At 41.3% G+C, this 20,275-nt stretch overlaps 1 long non-coding RNA gene across 1 annotated transcript in view; it reads right to left on the bottom strand.

The window, feature by feature from the left end:
* Window positions 1-20,275, bottom strand: part of LOC145438132 (uncharacterized) — a 235,280-nt gene that overhangs the window by 86,127 nt on the left and 128,878 nt on the right. The gene's annotated exons all lie outside the window — the stretch shown is intronic.

Raw genomic sequence — 20,275 nt, 5'->3', positions numbered from 1 at the left:
CTCCAACTTCTAAATCAGCTTGATGTGTTATTTTTGTTATTAATGGACGTCCAATTTTAAAGCGTTCAACTTCTTGCATCTTGGAATTGAGAAAAAAAGTCTCATATGTTTGGAAACTTGGCCACGGACCGGCGGTTGAGAATCACTGGCCTACAGCAATACCTCGAAATGAAACCTGTGCGTCCGAATCAGCTGAAAAGTTTGATGTGGTATAATTCGACAACATGGATAAGTTTCGCGGGATTATTATGACAAGTGTAACTATAAACTGTCACTAAATCCGTAGTTTTACACATAACCCTTGGCCCAACTCAAATGACCCTGTGGCCTACCATTGGGCCAACGCCTACCGGATGAAAACCTCTGATAGCCTATAAAGTGAAGACTCAAAATTGCCAGTGGTTATAATGCGGCATTCACGCTTCGGACATGGCCGACTTCTTCATTTACTCAGCATCGCATCTCGGGCTGGATTAAATCTTCCGGCGGGCAGCATGTTTGACAACCCTGCTCTATGATCTAGCTCAGGGGTGGGCAACTTCTTCAGTCGGCGGGCCGGATATAGGAAAATTAGGTACTTGGCGGGCCGGATTGCTGAATCGATACATTATTCGCCCATTTATCCACATATACACAGAATAAATCGTATTCATTGAATCTATTTTAACGATAGCAATGTCACTTCAAAGCCATTTCCCGCCGTTAATGACGATGACAATGTGGATTTGAGAACAGCATTGTCATACAGGCGTCGCCATGTCTACTTCTCTCTGATCAATTAACACACGGTGCAATCATAGTGTCCTATATGGTGTGGACACAAACAAGTCTCACGGTTCAATGAAATTGGTCTACGTCCCACTTTCCATTTGGCTAAATTCAATTCGACTATAATTTTTGACCGGCTTGCCGAGCATTAAATTTGATAAAACGGGTATCAATCGAAAGCTACCGCGGTGCTGATTGCGAAAATATAAATTTTATTCTGCTCGTGCCCCTGGATCCCCCAAAATCAGCCTCGAATGTTGCATTGTAGCGGAGTTTGGTATTGTGACGCAACCAGGCCGTCTGGGAGCAAGTGATAGCAGCCAGTGGTGGCTTTTGGGGTGGGCGAGGTGGGCGGTCGCCCGCCCCCCCCCCCCCCCCCCCCCCTGGTCGAAGGGCCCCTCTCTTTGGTTTATGCGCTTTTTTCAAGGATAATGGCGAATAAACACATGGAAATCCGTGTACCAAGCAAGAATATGATTCCGTACAGATGTGTCAATCATCATCAAATCTCAGCATTTGTTAGAAAAGTCCCATATCCCGATAATCATTATGCCTCTGCATGCGGTAGAATTATTTAGTTTTGATGTAGTCTATCCTTGCACACGCAATAAAAGATATGGCTGAATCCAGCATCTGGCCAAACCATGACACGGTGAAAGAAAGATAATAATAACAGATGCGAAAGGGTGGTCTGGGGGGCGGAGCCCCCCAGAAGTTACAGTTAGATACTTATAGGGGGCCCCCCGGTAAGTCTCACTTCTTAAAATGGGACCTAAAAAACTATATCGGAGCCTCGCACTACATTGAGTTAATAACCAAGTATATTTCTGTACGCGCAGTCGTACATTATTGTCAAGCAATATTCGTCAACGGTAATAGTATGCTACTTATATAGTTTCGAACTCTGAGAATTACGTGACAATCATCTCACAACATGATCAGTAAAAGACGCGCTGTAAACGATCAACATTTACAGACGACACTATATGAGTGCATCTCTTGCGGTCACCTGATCTTCTATAGACAGCTGCCTCAATCACAGGCTATCCGTAGTATATGCGTAATTGCGTGTCATTAGATGCAGGCATACCATTATAATGGTGTGTTGTATTGAGAAGGTTAGGCCACAATGAAGCATTTGCTTTTATGTTATCGATCACCACTCTCAGAAACATACATTAATACCTAGGCATTTAGTTTCGTTTAACACGAATAATTGGTCGATGGCGCAGGAAATTGTTATTTCTTGCTCTCAATGAGCCACTTATATGAATGACTAACAACCGTACATTTAGCGACGTATCACCACGGCGGGATTGCGGCCTAATATTATCCGCAAATGAGCATGAATCTGGATGAAATGTTATCGAATTCTTTTTGCGTAATACCATCACAAAGCAGCTTTTGTGAAACAACAGCCATCAGAAATTTGCTAATGCTGTCGCTCGGCAACGCAACATGCCCAAACCAACTAGCACGACATATTATGTTACACGAAGTGAGTGAAAAATCGATTTCGGAAATAATACTGTGCTTGAAATTGGACGTCTAGACCGTGGCCAATTGCTTGTCTGTATACTTGATTTTGAATATTTATACAGTTAATTTCCAAAATTCCAACAAAATTCAGGGTATTTCTGAGAATCTATGACGTCATATTGATCGGGAATCACTGGTGTAAGTGCTGGGCCACGGAACATATGCAAAACGGGAAGTAGGCCACGACCAAGGAACTGCTGAAAACTCTTTATCAACGTGCGCACCTATACTTTTCTATATATTCGCGATAAGCCCCTCATCTTACGCAGGCCAAAAAGATGGCATACTGTAAGTACAGACGCAAAATGATCGCGGAGTAGGTTCTCAACCTATGTGTCGCGGCAGACTAGTGTGCCAGTTGAACTGCTCAGGGGTGTCGTCATAGACAAAAATCATGGCTTCCAAATTCTGAATACGGTATATTCAGCGGCTCTATTCTTTTATCCGCTCACGACGCACAATGTACAACGCGATGTGCTGAACAAATAGGAGAATGTCAAATCGACCAAGCGGTCTCTTAATCTGGCATCCCCTAATTCCTGATGATCGATCCATATATTTTTTGTTTTCGGCTTCATCGCTGTTTTCTTTGTCTTCCTTCAATTCGTCTTTCATCCGGTCTATCTCTGGGCCTTTGTTGCAAGTCCGATGTAAGCACAGAAACGTAAGGTAGGAGAATGTCAGATAAATTTGCGACACTTCGAAGCGTGCTACTGCCAAGAATCAAACCTGGGCATGGGCAGGGCATCCATTATCAATGGCGTTGAAACTCCAACTTACACGCACACACATATAGCAGCACTAAAGAAACCGATGGCTATCCGTGAACCCCTGGATAATTGGGCCGTGATTTTGAGGTATGACCAAAGGTGTTGACCTCTTTTCTAGTGACGTGCGGTGAGGTTCATGGCTGGTGAGGCACTGACCCAGTCCCCGTCCAACCGCACACACACAAAAAAGTACATGATAAAGATACACAGAGATGTGAATAACAACAGCAGCAGCAAGAGAAAGCGAATATAGGCGAGACCATTTTCTCCGCACCCTGTTGGCCGTAGCAATTCTACGATACATATTTCGAATTTTCCGTTGGTGAAATATTCAGGTATTTAATACAGATTTCTTAGCGAAAAGGAGGAAATGAAATACGGAAAAATATTTAATTGAAGGTTCTAATTTCGGTTTTTTATTTCCTACTGTCCTTTGCTCGTCAAATCATTTTTACAAGCTTGAAATGGACACTGTATAAGTGAAACTAAAATGTCACTCACTACGATCAAACTTAAATGGTTGAAAGCATCTTTCAGACTGTGGAAAATCAGGGTTGGATACGGGATTGGGATGCAGAGATTTCCTTGGAATAAGAGTCGCAAATATAAAAAAAAAACCTACAATGTCAACTGATTGAGTTGGCGACCTGTTTTTTGATACCACACTGGCCATCTTCGCACGCCGGCTATTCAGGCTGCTCCACGCTAACTGCTGATCCGCGTAAACAGTGTATTGCAAAAAGCCTAGAACTGGGCCGTGATAGAAGTAAGCAGATACGGAATAATAACATGAAATATCGACGTGGTGTTCATCAAAACAGCAGGCTAAAACACCGTAAAGGCCACAATCAACGACAACGCTCGTGCCTCACCTGCGCCTCACCTCTCCTTTCGCGCTGTATTGTTGAACAATAAATATGAAAAGTGGTGTGGTTGGATGAAAAGATATTTAAATTATGTTATTCATGAACATCGACGGTAAATATCAATATAATCATTGAAGTCTTACCAATTTCCTTTGCTTATCCTGGTTACATGTGCGGCACTAACCCACTTGCCTCCCTTGACCGCCAGTCACTGGTCACTGCCATCAAAACCGAACAATCACATGATGTATATGTTATGATCTTGATCTTATTTGAACAATAACTCATACGACGAGGTTGCAGAATAACTTTAAGACAGGCGACACGATCCAGAGTGCAGTTTAACGAAAGACGAGTAGACAACAGAACACAGGGTATAAATACGAAGCACGACACATGAGGAAATAATGATTGACGGCAATTACTAATCCTAGACAAATAAGAAACAAACGATACCAACGTAAAATGCACGAACATAACAGTGCTCGCCTGTAAGTTAAGAGTACAAGGTGATCTACGTTGGCCGATAGAAATCAGTTTGTTTTCTAATTCTAAGCGGATAACGTCTGCCCGACGTTGGAGCAGGGCTAGTTGCAGGACGTTGTGCCCTATTCCTGACCAATGGTTGCTCAGCTTGTGACCGTTGAGGCTGAGCAACTTCCAGTGTGGCTGTATTATTATCAGTGGAAATCAAGCGTGGTTGGAGTTGGTTTTTGTGCCTCCTCCAATACCCATGATCTGTTTTGACAATGTACACCACGCGTCCCATTATTTCCGTCACCACGCCAGCAACCCACTTTGGTCCGCGTCGGTAACTGCGAGCGTAAACCGAGGAACCAATCTCGAAATGAGTGACTGATTGTCTAGGCGTAACGGGTTTCGATTTATCGAAGGGCGAGCACAAACTTAACAAATTGCGCGGCTGCCGACCATGTCAAATCTTAGCAGGCGTTTTTCAGTCTATGCCCGGCTGCGGTGCACATCGGTACGTAGCGAGGAGTGTTTGGAGCGCGAAGTTGAAATCTTTTCCCCCGTCGCAATTTTTCATCAATCAAGCTTTTAAAGTCTGGACGAAACGCTCCGCTTCCCCGTTCGAGGCAGGGTGAAAAGACGGTTATACGATATGGCTGATTGCCAAATTAGTACAAAACGTATCGAATTCATTCGATGTGAATTGCGGTCCGCCATCCGTGACAATTGTTACGGGCAAGCCTTCAATAAATAAGACTTCCCTCAAGGCGTTGACTACACACAAGGTTGTGGTAGATCCGACATTCATTACTTTATCGAAAGGATATTTCGAATGCGCATCGACGATGACAAGAAACATTTTATTTTTTTATTGGACCTGCGAAGTCCAAGTGAATTCGATCAAAGCTTTCGGAAGTTTTGGGCCATTCGCGATATTGACGATCAGGCGCTTTCATTACTTCACGGCAAGCGTCGCAACTCTTAACGAGATTTTCAATGTCGCGATTAATGGAAGGCCATGCGATGTAACGTCGAGCCATCTGCTTCATTTTCGCGATACCCCAATGTCCTTCGTGCAACAGTGATAAGGCGAAGTGACTGCGGAATTATTACGCGCTGAAAACCATCAATATTGAGCATGACTATGTCTTCGTGCAGAGAGAGCGAATGTTTGCGAGTCGAAAACCATGAATGTGCGTCTTTGGATTCCAATTACCATGAGTGACAGATAATTTTACTAGTTTCATGGTTCTGTCCTTCAGCGTCGCGTCGCGAATTTCATTGCGAGTTAACGGCAAGCCATCGAATGCCATATTAATAGTAGGGATGGTGTGAACGTGAGGTTCACGTTCGCGTTCTGTGTGTGAACCTCGGAAATTTTGAGGTTCGCGTTCACGACAGAACCTTGGTAGGTTCTGCACTGTGAACCTTTTTCTTATATTACAATTTTAACTTCATTATAACATCTTTGGTTTACATTTATTGCATTTCAACTGCGAACCACTCTATGCATGGCGGTGGCAGCAAAAACCATCAACACGAAACGAGCAATTCGAGCATGCACCTTGACAATCTCAAAAATTTTACTTGCCTTGTTACAAAATTTTGCTCGTAATATCCAGCTTTCCGTTTGTGAATACACTACATGTAGTCAGCGAATGATGCTTATTCAACCAATCAGTGAGATTGATATCGTTTTATGATGTAAAAATCTAGAAGGCGTACGGCTCAATATTGACTTCATATGTTTACTGCATCATAATAAGCAAATCCGTGCAATTAGGGTGTTGGCTACTGCTGTATAACTTGTTAATGGGGTAATATCGGTAGCAAGTATAGAAACCTGTTTTGCACTCTGCTCAATATCCGTGTATATTGTCCGGTCTGGCCAAGACCGTTAAGGCGTAAGCTTGTATTCCCTGGCAAGTCCTCATCGAAATTGTTGGCAAAGCGACAGAAGTTATTGATTTTATAGCATTATTATATCATTTGATTGCCTCAGTTGATACATTTAGCGACGTTTAAAACGTCAATATATACTTCGGCATTGTGGCATTATGTGACACGAGTCGTCGCTAGGTATTGTGTACATTGCTATAGGCTATCACTTCATTGAAATATAGGGTTGAAATTAGCAATATGACGTCACATGATGTCACGAGGTTCACGTTCGCGTACACACAGAACCTTTAAAAAAGGTTCGCGTTCACACGAACCTGAACCTTTCAGAGGTTCACACCATCCCTAATTAATAGCGTGAACGATCTCCGCGTTTTCACGAATTTCCAGTTCGTCAAACTCAGGGTCTGGACCCTTTGGTAGGCGAGATAAACCGTTGGCGTTTCCGTGCTGATTGGTCGGTTTATAGCAAATGTCATATTGGTAAGCCATGAGCGTTAGTGCCCATCGCTGTAAGCGCTGCGCTGTAATCACGGGAATTTTCTTGTCCGGCGAGAAAATAGCTAAAAGCGGTTTGTGGTCCGTCACGAGCGTAAATTTTCTACCGTCTAAGAATTGACGAAATTTAGAGACTCCGTAAATGATTGACAGAGCTTTCTTCTCTATTTGAGAGTAGGATTTTTGCGAATCGGAAAGCGTTTTCGATGCGTGCGCGATCGGTCTCTCTTCGCCATTGTGCTCAATTGAGAGGACAGCACCGATTCCGAATTGAGAAGCATCCGTTGACAAAATGAGATGCTTGTTTACATCATAATGAGCTAACTGCGTAGCGTCGATTACGTCGTATATGAGAGTGCAAAAAGCTGCGTCACAGTCCGTATTCCAAATGAATTTCGCGTCTATTTGAAGAAGGCGATATAACGGAGCATCTTTATTCGTAAAATTAGGAATAAACGCGCGATAATAATTGACTTTGTCCAGGAATGCCTGTAGCTGGCGAACATCCTGAGGTTTAGCCAGTGGTTCTCAACCTTTTTCACCTCGCGGACCGGTAAAATTTCAAAAAAATGTCTGGCGGACCGGTAAACTTTCAAAATTGAAATGAAGCCAAAATGTAAAGTATGCAACCGTTTTTTGCAATTATATGGTGCTAGAGCAGGGGTGGGCAATTATTTTCCTCCGCGGGCCAACTAAGAAAAATAAATACGTTGGCGGGCCGCGTGAAAAAACCTAGCTATATTCTCCAGCGTATTTTAATTTCATTTCTAAATTTCATTGTTAATAAATGCTGCCCAGTGCATGTGTTGATATTAGGTAATGAGAAAGTGACGGTTAATTAAAAAAATATATCTGATAACTGTCCATGATTCGAAACAATGTTAAACATGATACATTTAATTCTCTTTAAACCCCTATCCACGTTCTTCTTTTTATCTATCAGGACTCTAAAACAGTGGTTCTCAAACATTTTTGAGCACGCCTCAATTTATGATAGTGAACAATTTCGCGCCCACTTATCATGATATCACAAAGTAATAAAAAGTGCAACCAGAGAGCTAGCAATCCCAACGGATAATTCAATGGCACGGAAGATTATGGCTGTTGATGAGAGAATTGTGAAATATTAAAGTCGGACAATACATAGAGTAACAACTATAAGCCATGGGGTATATCGCGCAGAGCGCGAAAATTTTTTCCAATAAACTTCGGCTTCGCGCCACCCTTCTGATGCTGCCGTCACGTCTCCCAGTTCGAGAACCACTGCACTGAAATGTAGGCCTATATGCAATTGTACAAAGCTTATTTTCTTGGTTGCTGCCTTCCGAACAGTATACAGGTTAAATAATCTTTGTGTTGAGCGAAGCTTGCAGTTTTTATGAACTTCGCCCTCCCTTGACCGAGTGTTTCGTGCTTTTGTCATAAGACCTACTTTAATTAAAATCATTAATCTCGGCGACATGATCGGCAAGAACTGAAAGGATGGGTTTACCCCCGACTCCAGTATGCGAATATTTAGTGCTCTAGATTCTAAATCTAAAACTTCTTTGAATTTCACTTTTCGGCTTTCTTTTTTTGGCATGCCCGTTAATCCTTTATGGGTGATAGATATGATGAGTCATATAGTAATCGCGAGCACTTGTTGACTTGTTTTACGAATTAGGGGTTTGGAAACATCACGTCACAAATTGAAACACATACCGTATAATGTGTAATGAGATAATGTCAACAAGGAAGGTTTAAACTAAACTATGTGGAAATAGTGTTTTCTTGTTACTTCAATTGCTACTCATACTTCGCCACATTGCCTTTATTATGAATCTTGATTACGCATACTAGGTACGTAGGCAGCGTAATTGTGGCATATTAATGAACAGGCTTCAAAGTAAACGAATTTCCTGTTCATTTGATACAGCCTGTGGTTTTAGTTATTCAAAAAGCAAGTTTTATGTTTTGAATTCCAACCAACCTTCCGCGGGCCGCACTTTGCCCAGGTTTGTGCTAGAGAGTGACATTTAGAGGGTTTTGATCGTTTTTAATTATATTCATGATGGCATCCATGTGATTTTATGGTAGTGAGTCTGCCGAGTCGAGGTAAAATTGCTTTATCCAGATAAACGTGCTACCGCCGAGAGTCCTTTACAGTCTTTCGCGTTGACGGCCGTGGGCCTAACCGACCACGCCAACTTTAATAATATTCTTTTCTTTGACAATATCGAGAGAAGAAGCGTATCGGAGTCGAACCTAGCACCTTGTCGTGCTACATAGCTCAATGCCCACTGCCACCAGACGCAGGCTACTCTGACAACTACCTATACAAATACAATGCGTGCCGCAAGAAACCACATTGCAGCAGCTATACCGGCCATCCACAAATCCTGACCGAAAAAGCACTTCATCAGCCCACCCCTAAAAACGCTTGTCTTGTGGCCCCCACAGGGCGATAAGTAAAATTTCCGGGGGCTTCACGCACAGACCCTACCGTTGGGTGGATGTTTTCACCTGTACTTGTGAGCACATCCATTCTACTCAGCGTAAGCAGATAGTTTACGTAGCTTTAATTGCGCCAATAATGAAAATTTTCGATCATTCACGAGTGAAGCAGATTTCTCTCGGCCGAATTTTTGGCCCACCTTTCGGAGTCCCATGTTAACCTAAGCTTCATTATGTGCTGGTACGCCGCGGCGTGGTAATGGCTGACGCCGAAATACCTATAAATCATTCCGTATTTCTCAGAGAAGGGCACCTAATAAGCAAGACATATAGGGATACTAAATCGTGCAAAGCGCGAAAAGATATTGAAAAATGTTATAAAAAGTTTCAAATAAATACGCTATGATTTATGTTCATTTGCGAAATAATTTTGAGCCCTATTCAAGCTCGGCCCCTTTCCAATTGGGCGGTTTGGGGTGCCCCCGTTACGGTCCTGCACAAAATGAATGAATCGAACACCAATGATCAAACTGCGCTGTTTAGCGATGAGTCGGCTCGTATCTGTTCTGTGTAGCCTACTTGTCACTCGCATGTCGTCAAATGACACGTCTTGAACTTTAAGTCAAATCGAACATGTTTCCAGCCCTAATGTTGCCTCACGAAGTTATGAATCAGTTTAAGATTTGATGTTTTATTTATTTTATCAATGGACGAGCCTTCAACATTGCATCTTGAAATTAAAGTATAAAATTCAATATTCCTGGCGGACCGGCAGGAATGTCGTCGCGGACCGGCGGTTGAGAACCACTGTTATAGGCAACTGTTTGATTGCTTCAACGGATTTGTTAGACGGGCGTTTGCCGTCCTTATCAATTATGTGACCAAGATACTCTACACTACTTTTGAAAAATTCACATTTAGCGAAGTTAACGGTGAAACCGTATTCGGTGAGGCGTTCAAAGAGTAGCGATAGGTTGCGAAAATGATCGCGTTCATCAGTGCCAGTAACGATTATGTCATCGATAAAACTAACAACACCGCGGGTAAGCTGGCGATCATGGCATCAACACAGCGTTGAAAATTTGCGGGACTAGATGCGACTCCGAAACACATGCGTTGATAACGGAATAGACCGAATTGCGTGTTGATGACACACAAATTCTTCGCATCATCATCTAATTATAGCTGGAAATAAGCATCGGCAAGATCAATTTTCGTGAAAATACAACCATCCTGTAACTTATGAAGGATTTCATCTAAGGAGGGCATGGGATGTTGATCGATCTGAATTTGTTGATTCAATGCCTTGAAGTCACCTCAAATGCGTATACTGATCCATTAGACTTATAGTGACGGCAACAATTGGTGCTGCCCAATAGGGTGGTTCAAAAATAACCTTTTTTCCTGAATCTTGCAGGTTACTTGATTAAATCGTTAGGTTGCCTTAAAAAACGACGCACACCAAATTTGAATTCATTCCAACCAATATTCGCGGATTTCGTAGAGTTTGAAAATTTTGAATTTGCCTAAAAATGCAAAAAATAAATTTTTTCAAATTTTCCTTCCAACCTTATGAAATTGTTGCGCTGTCTTCAAAAACGATGGAAAACAAATTTGACTCAATTCCAAGCTGCAGAAGCGGAGTTATTCAAGTTTTTTGATGATAATTCTGAGATGATCCACCAATCAAGGATAATCCCAGAATTATCAAAGAAAAACTGAAATAACTCCACTTCTACGGCTTCGAATTAAGTCAAATTTGTTTTGCATCGTTTTCGAAGACAGCGCAACAATTTCATGGGGTTGGCAGAAAAATTTGAAAAAATTTTTTTTTTGCATTTTTAGGCAAATTCAAAATTTTCAAACTCTACGAAATCCGCGAATATTGGTTGGAATGAATTCAAATTTGGTGTGCGTCGTTTTTTAAGGCAACCTAACGATTTAATCAAGTAACCTGCAAGATTCAGGAAAAAAGGTTATTTTTGAACCACCCTACTGCCCAATCACTGTAATTGTTTGGTTCGAGAATACCTTGATTGACTAATCTATTCAATTCGGTTTGAACAGCGATTTGCCTTGCGAGAGGTAAAGGACGTGGCTTGTTAAATACGGGCTTGGCATTAGGTTTCAAGTGAATTGTCACCTTTGTCTTGGTGCATCGTCCTAATACATTAGAGAAAACGGAGGGAAATTTGGACTGAAAAGATGCCAATTTGTCGTTCGAATCACAAATGTCAATAGTATTACATGATTGCGATTTGACCATCTGCGAGGAAATTGCATTCAAAGCAGACGTTCCCTTTGTGGTCATGGAGAAAGCATCGCTCCAATCGAGACCAAAATGTTTTGCCCACGGTGTTCGTCGAGAACTACCAATTTTAAGCCAACTCGAACTTCGGAATCCACCTGCACGGTTACAGTGCAAATACCTTTCACTTTCAAAGGCTTGTCGCCGTACGCTACGAAAGAGCAATGGTCTGCTGAGAGTTTCGGAGAGCCCAAAGTTTTGTACCCAGTCAATCCCACCATGGCGGCGGGTGCACCAGTGTCCCACTGTGTCGGCAACGGTATGCCGTTGATGCTGGAGTTGATCCAGAGCTGGTTTCCTACGCGTCGATATAGTTGATCGATGTCGAAGGAGAGGAGCGGCACTGAGCAGAAATTGACGGATGTGACCTGTTGCGTGATACTAGGTTTGGTAGACATGCACACAGGTTTGATATGTCCTTTACGACCACATTTCTGACATACTGCATGTCGATATTGACAGTCTTTCCTCTGGTGATCGATGAAACAGCGGCTGCAGGATTTCAGTCATTCCGGGAAGTTGCCTTGGGTGGATTTGGATGGTTTTCTCCCCTTCTGATAACTTCCCATCATTTTGTTGACGATGGAAGTGTCTTTGCCGCTACTCTCACCCTGGATAACCCTATCAGTTTCTAGCGTTCTCACGTTTGTTGCGGCTACTTTCAGCACGTCGTCGAGGGATGGATTGGTTTGTGTTATTATAATAATAAGGACAGTCGAAAAATTAGACTGGCATTTAAAAGCGTTTTCGTACATACTGTGTATTTATACGAGGCGTGGCATATCATTTTCCATACTTTCGCCAGAAACAATCTGCTCCAGCAAGTCCTTGTTATCAGAAAGTGCCTCATTGATCTCACGACCGCTCAGGTCTAGGTTTACCTTTACTCAGGGCCGAAACAGCGCTTCGTCACCCCCCCCCCCAAAAAAAAAGCAATACGATGGTCTTGGGCCCCCATCGGGTGAGAAACCCTTCACCTCGCTGTGATTGGAGGCGTCAACCAATATGGGAAAGGCTGTACATCAAGTTCAGACAAAACCATTTTTGAGTGTATGGAGCAAGACCTCCAGTAACAAAGCTTGTAGTCTTGGTCCTGGCCGAGGCAAGCTCCTTGCGATGTTATAATCGGGGAATATTGCGATGTGCAATCGTTGGTGAGGAACAATTGCTGGTTTTTGTCAGCATGGAATGCCCCAGGTATCCTCAGCAGCAGCTGACACAGTTTTTGTGTTTTGGGGTATCAATATAAGTTGAAGTAGCGGTCTTTATCATATGGCCTCCTGGTCAATGTCACAATTGCAGATATTGCAACACAGATACCAGAGGAAAATGATCGAAGTTCTGTAGTTGTTGAAATTAAGACAAAATAAGGACGCAAGTCGACAACAAGGACCTTTCTTAGAAATAAGGACAGTTGAGTTTTCTAAGACGTGGCTCTTCAAAATAAGGACAAATCTTAGAAATAAGGACGGTATGACAACCCTGGTAATAGGTATTGCAGTTGAACACAGCATAAAGGCCACCAACAACGATAATGCAGCCTATGCAAGTACCTATCACATACCACAATTTAACGAAACTATGGATGGAAAATACATAACAGCTACATAAGTAAGGTATGTATTTGCGCCGCATTACCTATTGGCCGTCGCTACTATATAATTCCTACAAGACTGTTGTATTCCGAAATCGATAGCGCGTTTCACTGTGCTGCGATTGTCCAATATGTTAGCGAATAGTGCATGAGGCAGATTCGTTTGTGCCTCACCTGGGTATTGTTTCTCTGCGATGGCATTGTCTGTAATAAAGCCGAATGTCACCTTCCTTGGCGGTTTTGGGAGGGTACTGGTGCTCTGGCACTGTTAAAATTTGGATTTTCGGAATCAGTACGATAGCATTCGATTGATACCAGTTATTATGAATTCCGACCCATTTATAATGAATTGCATTGCGACCCGTGCCTCACCTGTGCCTATTACCTCTCCTTTCGCGCTGTATTTTTGAATAATCATTATGCAAATCGATGATGTTGGGTGAAAAAATGTTCAAATTTAGTTATTTGTGAGCATCGATGTAAAACATCAATAATCATCCACTCATGGAGGGTTTTCACAATTTTTACTTACTGACCCTGACCTGCCTCATTGGACTGCACGTCACTGTGGTATGTGCGCAATTTCGTCATCAGCACAACACCGATGGCTAATTGTGTGGTTCGAAAAGTAATGATCACCATGCATGCCCCAAAAAGGGATCGATGCTTATGTGAGCTGAATAATTTAACTAATTAGTAATTAGACGAATATTATACATGTGTCGTCATGGGATAAAAATGTGACCTTGCTGCACATGTCGATTTGGAGACGCGCATGCCGCACGCCGGGAAACATCGTCACCTCTCTGAATTGGATGAGCAAATCCACATTCGTTGTTGATAGTTTTTTAATCGTAGCGCGAAATTTGACAGTGTGTTATCCTTTATATTGGGGTTACCATATTTTGAAAACGGGAAAGGAGGACACTTTTTCAAATTTTTCAAACTTAGAATACCGATGGGAAATACTGAGAAAATGGTAAACTTTTTCCACTTCGTAGTCGGATGACTAAAAAATAGGTCAACTTTCCACTCAGCTCCCGAAATACCCGTCGGAGCGTCACTTCGGTGCTGATTTGCGGCATCTCAGTCGAATTTTGCTATGAATTTGACCAAAATTCTTCAAAAAGAGGACAAAATCTCAAAGAGGACATTTAGGCGTCCTCGGACGACATTTTCAAATACCCGAAAAAGGAAGACAAATCCTCCTAAAGGAGGACGTATGGTAGGGTTACCAAACGTCCTCTTTTAAGAGGATTTGTCCTCTTTTTTGACTTTTTTGAAAGTGTCCTCGGAGGACGCCCTTTTGTCCTCTTTTTTGAGATTTTGTCCTATTTTTTGAAAATTTAGGTCAGATTTAGAGCAAATTGCGAGTGATATGCCGTAAATAAGCACAGAAGTGACGCTCCGGCGGGTATTTCGGAGTGAAAAACGGTGATTTTAACACTGGGCGGAAAGATGACCTTTTTTTTAGTCATCCACCTAGCAAAGCGGAAAGAAAAACGGTATTTTGAGCTCTGAGCGGAAAAGATGACCTTCTTTTTTTAGTCATCCACCTAGCAATGCGGAAAGAAAAACGGTATTTTGAGCTCTGAGCGGTAAAGATGACCTTTTTTTTTTTTTTAGTCAACTGTTCACAAAGTTGGAAAAATTCACCGGTTTTTGAGAATTCTTCTCTCGTTTTACAAGTCTCCAAATTTCTGAAAATGTGTCCTCTTTTTAGATTTCCAAAATATGGTAAGCCTAACGTATGGTAATTAACCCTACTTTATATGCCTACGAATCGAAATTCCTTCCAGCTCATAATCGTTAACTCCAGTAACGATTTGCGAACGTAAATAGGGAAATGCATCGAAGCAAGCCCAGAACGCAATTATAGTCATCTTACAATCGTCGCGATACGAGCTAGTCACTGCGATGTCCGAACCCTGTTCTTGTGTTGGATATAAGAAAGCAATTTGTGATTTGATGCGCGCTTTCTAATTTGTAAACAATAATTTTGTGTAGGTAGCCTATATTCATTTTTTCAGCTTGATACGCTCGTATTCTTGAATTGTTGTGCAATGTCACTTGCGAGGTTGTTGTTTAATTCGTTACTGACTTGTGCCGTGCACTGCGTTGAATTAAGGTTCGCAACTATTGTTGCAACACCAGATTCTCAGTAGCACTAATTCTGAGTTTATTAGATTCGTTTGAAGAGTTGCCTATAACCTTCTGTATTCCACTTGATCGACGACGGACAGACTGGTAACGAGCGCACCAATATCGAATTTCCAACCATTGGAAATAATTGGTAGAAAGTGGATTTCTGCTGATAAGTTCGCGGCATGCGATTACACTTGAACAAATCGCACCATTTCAAGATTAAATTACAGTGTGTGGCTTGATATTAACGAGCGCAGTACCAGTATAATAACGTCACGTCACTGTTTTATTCTGTACAATGTGTACTGTACACAGCAATGCCATGGAGTTAAGTGCCTTCTCCTGCGGATATGACTTCATCGACAGACGACACGAAGAAATTAACACGTCACAGGAATTTGAATACCCGCACAGAATAACGGTTCCTTGCGACCGCTACCACTACCGAACCATTCGATAGTTGCCGGAGCCGGAGCAGTGGTATCAATGAGCTCTGCAGCTGGAGCCAGAGATAATTTATGATAGAAGAGAGCTCCGGAGCTGGGGCAGTTTAAAATTAACGACTGCTTCAAAGCCATGAACGTGACTCCACCTAAACACAGAAATAACGCCTCACAAGTCGTAATTCGCCGAAAAGATTAATATCGGAGTCCTTAAAACAAAATTTCAGATAATGCATTTTAAAGAATAACCCCACAAAGTTTGTTCTGATTTCGTGAAGTCAGCAGAGGTGGTAAAAGTAGTCAAGAAAGCTACTCAAGTAGAAGTAGAAGTAGCGGCGAAAAAATCTACTCAAGTACGAGTAGAAGTACTTCTTCCATAAGGCACATAAAACTACTTGAAGTAGAAGTAGAATTGACTGACTTTAAATCTACTCAAGTAAGTAAGTAGTTAAGTAGTAAACAGTCTTAATTCGTTCGCATGAACTGTCAAAAGCTGCAAATTGAGCTATGCGGAAGGTGTAGAGAGCTTTGATTCGTATTGATGTATCCCTGGAGGTACCAATTTTCGACACGATAAGCATTTTTTCGCATTATGTGATGCAAATTATAGTATTGATATGAAAATGCGATACTAACCCTTTGTTTACTAGAAGACGCCGTTTTAGAGAATACCATGGCATGGCACCCTCCCCTATATTATTAGGCCTCAAGTTTAGGCCAAGAGCAATACGGAGAAGTTGTATCGGGTACGGTTTCAACAATTTGCGTGATTAGTATACGTTAATAACAAATATGGTGGATCGCGAAATTTATATTCAGTGCAGCTTTTTTTCTCGGAAAATAAAGGCATTACTACACTATTGCTTTTATGCTTCAACATGTATGTTCTGCAGACAAAAGAACTGAAAGTAATTAGAACTCAACGTATGATACTCGGAATTGAAAGTAAAATATTTACCACTTCTAAAAAGCGGAAAATATATTTCATGTCTTTTGTCCATAAAGCTTCAAAGGTGATCTGCTAAAGCAGATGTGACGTTCAAAAAAGCCGGGTTTATCAGATTAGCAGGACACGTCATGGGCTGCTAGATTACGATATGATAGGTAATTGCTAGATTGCGAAACGGTAGTTTCAAATCTTATAGTGAGCCATATTTACTGTGATGAAATATTTGATATGGCCGACAATGCGGTGTGAGCGGAATCAAACAATCCGGTACCTAAATAATATTCACTGATACTTTCGTGAAAACATATTTGTCACTCCATAAGTACTGTGCGCGAAGCGCAAGAAAATTTCTGGGCTTTTCTTGACTTTTATGAATATTAAATGTTGGTACTCCGTGTTAACAGCCCCGAAATTCCTCAGGCTATCTTTCGTATTGGGGGATTAAACTACTTCTACTTGACAAACTGGAAATAGCGAAAAGTAAGTAAGTAGATCACAAAATATTACGAAGTAAAAGTAGAAGTAGAGGAAATCAGATCTACTTGAGTAAGTACCAGAAGTAGAGGAAAACTACTTGAGTACTTCCAAAAAGTAGAAGTACTTCGTTACTGACCACCTCTGGAAGTCAGCTACATTGGCGCGATAATGAAAGTTACTTCCAGATATTGACCATCACATGGGAAGCATATTTCCTTTATTTTACCGGCTATTCAGTTTACCTCTTCCTGGTCGCCGTTTACAGTGTTCCTTCGCGAATTATATATCGTTGGTTTAATTGGTCTATCCAGGGTTGTAACCAAGTCACATGGTTCCGAGTCACGAGTCAATCATACTTTTGTGGTTTTGACTCGAGTCGAGTCGAGTCATTTTCAATTCAGCACAGACTCGAGTCCGAGTCCAAGTCACCGTTTAAAGGGTCAAGTCCGAGTCATGGTGTTATGACTCGAGTCGAGTCCAAGTCACAGAATTGAAGTCATGTTCAACTCATGTTTTCAATTCTGCTTGGGTGATATCGAATTCCTTGTTTGCGAAACATGCTCATTTTGTCCCTATCAGAGTCTTGGTACGTGTTTATTTAGGCAGATAACGGACAGGTCCTGGCCTCATTTACCGATGCCAAATATAATTTTACTAATCTTAGAACTTAAAATCAAATATCTCCCTTGTCAGTCTGATACATCACCAATACAAGCATTCAGTTTTTATTATGAGCACATCGACGATAGCTCACGAATAGCTGATAGAGAACCAACGAATTCACGTCTACATACTATCTGATAGAGAACCAACAAATTCACGTCAAGATACTAGTTGATAGAGAATCAATAGATGCACGTTTATGTAGAGGTATTTACAACAGGCCAGCATGCTGTAAAAGCGTGCATGCAACTATGTGCATTGTGCAGTGACAACAGAACAGATACCTTTTGATTATACTAAAGGTTTTCCCAATTGCGTTACAGACTACATCGCAGTTACAGCATTGGATAAATAATTGTACAATGGGGCTGTTCAAAAACATTTTTTCAAATTTTCCGGCTAATTCTTAAAATTGCTAGATTGCCTAAAAAATCAAATTTGGCTCAATTCCAACCAGTAGAAAGCAATGCTATGAAAGAAAATTTTAGACTAATTACAAATAGAGATTTTAGACTTTTACCGGCTATCTCATGATATTGTTACATTGTGTAAAAATATGATTCATAGCAAATTTGACTCAATTCCAACTAGAAAAAGTGAAGTTATTAGAGTAGAATATTTTGGATATGAAAAAATAGTCCGCTTACTACTATGTAATTATATTATATGAAAGAATTTCTCACTAAAATACTCCATTTATTTTCAAATCCAAAATATTCTCCTCTCACATCATTGATTCCACTTTTTTCAAATTAAGCCAGATTCAGTGTTCCTTTTATTCAACATAACAATTTTATCAAGTAACCACCCAGTAAAATAAAAAAGAAGTTATTTTAGAGCTGCCATATTGTAGCCTACATTGTACAATGTACAAACATCACACAACATTAGCCATTCATTATTATACTCACGTGCACAATGCACATACCTAACAAAACGTCAAATGGACGAGGGGCATTGTGTGTTTTCACAGACAGCAGATCAAATCAATGAGTTACACCTCAAAAATACTAATGTGGAAAAGGAGATCCTCAGATATGTTAAAGCGGCATGGCCGTAGAATGAATCCACATCTACTGAATACACGTTCCACTATAGTGCACTAGATGCAGGAATTGACAAGCATTTTTGAACCACACTGAAGAGCATTGAATACTCATTCTTTCTAGTCGCCCAAAAATGCAAAGAATCATCGCCTTCAAATCTACACATGAGCTTATCAGTCTCTTGACCATCTGAGTCATTTCATTGGCTCTAATTGAACTTTGCTTCAATTGTTTGCTTGTATAATTGAAAAGTCTTGAGTACTTTAATTGCGGAGGATCTATTACCTCTTCATCACTGGACGATTTTGTACAATGCATTATTGCTACTATGCTAGGGTTGCCATACGTCCGGAATTTCCCGGACATGTCCGGAATTTCACTGTTGAAACTAGCGTCCGGGAGGAATTTCTAAAATATGCCAAATGTCCGGAATTTTGACGTTCGTAGGCTCATAATTTTTTCGTAAATCAGCATAAAAACAATATGTTTTGGGAATATTTATGCTGTTGCATGATATTTTTCTTCGCGCTGCGCGCGATTTATTGTCACATTTATTGATTTTAATATGGAGACTACCACCCTCACAAAAACTGCCATAAAATATAAATATAAAAACATTCATTTACTGGAATAAGCCTAATTGCAATCGCAATTATAGGAGAACGATATATTCCTAGAGATCGTTAAGGCAGTTTAAATGCTTTATTCAAAGATAGTGGTTCAAAACATGGGGTCGCTTGCCTTTATTCTGGGGTTTGCGACTATATGTTGAACGTAATCAGCTTCCAAAATAGCCCGTGAGTCAGTCTGGGCAAAGGTGCTGGCTTATTTTAATCAGCTCGTCAAATTTTGATCTGGGCCACGGTACATTTTCAAATTGGAGATGGAGTCGCGACCATAAAAGGTTGGAAACCACTGGATGTGGGGTGTTTATAATCTCCTTGTTGCGCACCGGCATAAGGCTGATAAACTTCCTTATCGGTAGGACATGAACATAACTTAACGATATGCAATTACGCTCCCTGTGTTTTCGAACTCATTCTCCTCCATGACCCGCTCTACCGCTAACTCTGATCATGTGGGCGGAGAGTAGTAGTAATACATGGAACGACCAATATTATTGACAGAATTGATTAAAATAATTTAACGACCAGATGCATATAGAAACCAGATTCATATAGCAAGACCCCCCCGACCATAAGTTGCATCGATTACCCTATAGTGTGGGCTCAAAATCATTGTTTATTTGGGCGGGAAGTAGCTGGAAACATGTGCTTTCGGTCCCGGTTGCACAACACATAGCCACATACTCCTGAACCCGATCGTGACCATACCTCTGGTCTATGAGCAAAGCTTTGCTAGAGTGACGTCATAACTCATTTTAAATCCACTAGTGGGCGCTAAAG

This window comes from Botryllus schlosseri, chromosome 4, assembly GCF_051294905.1.
Source record: "Botryllus schlosseri isolate E-star chromosome 4, Bs_hap1, whole genome shotgun sequence".
NCBI classification, from domain to species: domain Eukaryota; kingdom Metazoa; phylum Chordata; class Ascidiacea; order Stolidobranchia; family Styelidae; genus Botryllus; species Botryllus schlosseri.
This window is presented reverse-complemented; position numbering and strand designations above follow the sequence as displayed.